We start from the raw sequence: 3260 nt of genomic DNA, 5'->3' as shown, positions 1-3260 counted from the left end.
CAGCGAGCACGAGTCTCTCAGCGGACGCAGTAAATATTCATCCGTTTCCACTGTCCGTCCAGCGAGCACCAGTCTCTCAGCGGACGCAGTAAATATTTATTCGTTTCCACTGCCCGTCCAGCGAGCACCAGTCTCTCAGCGGACGCAGTAAATATTCATCCGTTTCCACTGCCCGTCCAGCGAGCACCAGTCTCTCAGCGGACGCAGTAAATATTTATTCGTTTCCACTGTCCGTCCAGCGAGCACGAGTCTCTCAACGGACGCAGTAAATATTCATCCGTTTCCACTGCCCGTCCAGCGAGCACCAGTCTCTCAGCGGACGCAGTAAATATTTATTCGTTTCCACTGTCCGTCCAGCGAGCACGAGTCTCTCAGCGGACGCAGTAAATATTCATCCGTTTCCACTGCCCGTCCAGCGAGCACCAGTCTCTCAGCGGACGCAGTCAATATTTATCCGTTTCCACTGCCCGTCCAGCGAGCACTAGTCTCTCAGCGGACGCAGTAAATAGTTATTCGTTTCCACTGTCCGTCCAGCGAGCACCAGTCTCTCAGCGGACGCAGTAAATATTCATTCATTCCACTGTCCGTCCAGCGAGCCTCAGTCTCCCAGTGGACGCAGAAATACCTATTTGTCTCCTCTATCAGTCGGCGAGCACTAGTCTCACAGCGGACTCAATAACATCTATTTTTCCACTGTTTGTCCAGCGAGCACTAGTCTCTCAGCGGACGCAGTATGCATCCATCTCTTCCTGTTCTTCGTCCAGCAAGCCCAGTCTTCCAGCGGACGCAGGGACATAATTCGTCTCCCATATCTGTCCAGCGAGCCTCAGTCTCCCAGCGGACGCAGTAATATCTATTGGTTTCCTCTGTCTGTCCAACGAGCACTAGTGTCTCAGCGGACGCAGTAAATACCCATTCATTCCTCTACCCGTCCAGCGAGCCTCAGTCTCCCAGTGGACGCAGTATGCATCCATCTCTTTCTGTTCTTCATCCAGCGAGCCAGTCTTCCAGTGAATGCATGAATATAATTTGTTTCCTCTATCTGTCCAGCGAGCCTCAGCCTCCCAGCAGATACATTACGCATCTAGTCAATATATCATTACACCTCGCAGGCAGACGGTGGAGCCCATCTTCCCGACATCGTAACCGCTTCTTCCTCAACTATTAACCAACAGGACCTGCCTGCTCCTCTACTTCTGCCAGAGGCAATGCGAGATCTCCTGGTCAAACGACCATACTTCTAAAAACGTCAGCCCGCCAAATCTCTGAGTTTTGGGGGGTTCGTAGTCCGGCGGCTGTCCTTTTGCTCTCTTGTTTTTGGGGGGAGTACTCTGGGTTCGGGCCACATCCCGAGCTCGGAGCCCTCCACCCGGACAGCACGCCAAATACGCATAAACTTACGGTATTAATATACGTAGATGTGAACTCGTGAAATGCTGTTTTATAACAAAGTTCGGGAGGAACAGTCGCAGTTCATTAACCTGATTAACACAAGTGGAGACCAATCAGTAATCAACTCATGACAAGGTATAAATAACAGCAGAACCTATCTCTGTTCATTGACGGTTTTCAGCATCCCTCCTCCACCCCATTTCTCCTCACTTATAGATCCATCTACTCTTACCACAACCGGGGGGAGTACTCTGGGTTCGGGCCACATCCCGAGCTCGGAGCCCTCCACCCGGACAGCACGCCAAATACGCATAAACTTACGGTATTAATATACGTAGATGTGAACTCGTGAAAGAAGTGTTTCTGCTTTTCTGCTTGGGTTGAATTTTCATTGTCACGTGTTCATTGATCAAACATTTTAATTGCCATTGGATGGTAAGGATTAGGGGCACTATGGATTTCATGGATTTCCATTGTTTTAATTTATAAGTCGCTTTAGATAAAAGCATCTGCTAAATGACTAAATGTAAATGTATGTCAGTTCAGTTACTGTACATGCACTACTGGTTTAAAGACTGTGTTTAAACCAACACTTTCACTAAAAAAAAATCTAATAAAAAATAAAAACATGGTTCCTATAGTGGAGTGGGATAACAAGCTATATCTAAACCTTGGTTTTGCTGCACTTTGCATGGTATTTGTAGTAAAATAATGGCTATACAAATGTAATCAATACAAAGCAAGTTTTGAAAGATGGCTGTTTTACACGTGCAATCAGTTTGGTGTTTTCAAAAACGTGCCACTTATGAAAATAGAACCAAAGCAATTAAATAAATAAAATATAATACTACTACTAATAATAATATAGCCTACTTAAAAGCTGAAATTTCCCCGCTGGAAAAAAGAAAGAAAAGAACAATTATTTTAAGAAGCGTCCAGAACCCCAAAACAGACCAGCAGCTGTTGATAAAGATATCTTATTCTTCTCCTAAGCTATTTTTTTATTTCAGTGTTTTTATTTCACATGCACCAGCGACGCCCATAAACACCGTGACATCAGTAAACACGACCCGTTATTAAAGAACCACACAAACGCGACACATTTAAATATTACGCTAAATCATACTCACAGTTGTAGTTTTAAAGCCTTCCAAATCGACCCAGAAATTGGCAGGACGATGTGAAACTGAGCTGTTTTTTCCCTCTCATGCTTGAATAAATGACGACGCTCGGCTCTGCATCAGACGCGCGAGCAGAGGATGACGCGCGCGCGGAATACAGGTCACGTATTGATTTATTTTGATGTGCATCTCATTTTTCCCAAAACATCACCTGGCATTTTAGAGATGCAATCGTTCATTGCCAGGTTTCTTTGCTCTGTCAGCTCTAAAGTAGTTATATCTCAGTAGTTAAACGTCAATGCAACTGCATTTTATTAGTTATAGCGCATGCACTCCACTACTATCATGGCCAAAAGTTTTAGCAGTGACAAATTTTGCAAGGTTTGCTGCTTCAGTTTTTGTAGATAAGAGCCTTCACAGTTTGGACATATCAAACATGCTAAAATACTTACGCTTGCCCATTTTTTCTGCTTCTAACACATCAATTTTGAGGACAAAATGTTGACTTGCTGCCTAATATATCCCAGCCACTAACAGGTGCCATGATGAAGAGCTTATCAGCTGTCAGTGCATTTTCTGTTCACATTTATAACTTAAGATCAATAATTGTTATTGCATTATTATTATTATTTCATGCTCTTAAGTCTGGCTTAAAGTAAATGTTGAATTTAGTGATTAAATATCAGCTTACGAATCCATAAACATGTTGTCATTTAGCTTGTGTGCAGCTTCACAATGTGTTTGGAT

General features: G+C 43.9%; 1 protein-coding gene across 1 annotated transcript in view; it reads right to left on the bottom strand.

The window, feature by feature from the left end:
* Window positions 1–2706, bottom strand: part of LOC113065320 (G protein-regulated inducer of neurite outgrowth 1-like) — a 9448-nt gene extending 6742 nt beyond the window's left edge. Inside the window, exon 1 of the mRNA XM_026236549.1 lies at window positions 2523–2706. The gene's annotated coding sequence lies outside the window, so the exon portion shown is untranslated. The remainder of the gene's footprint in view (window positions 1–2522) is intronic.
* Window positions 2707–3260: the final 554 nt, after the last annotated feature.

The sequence above is a fragment of the Carassius auratus genome, chromosome 48 (assembly GCF_003368295.1).
Source record: "Carassius auratus strain Wakin chromosome 48, ASM336829v1, whole genome shotgun sequence".
Classification (NCBI taxonomy): domain Eukaryota; kingdom Metazoa; phylum Chordata; class Actinopteri; order Cypriniformes; family Cyprinidae; genus Carassius; species Carassius auratus.
Note: the sequence above shows the minus strand (reverse complement) of the source record. Positions and strands in the feature narration are given on the sequence as shown.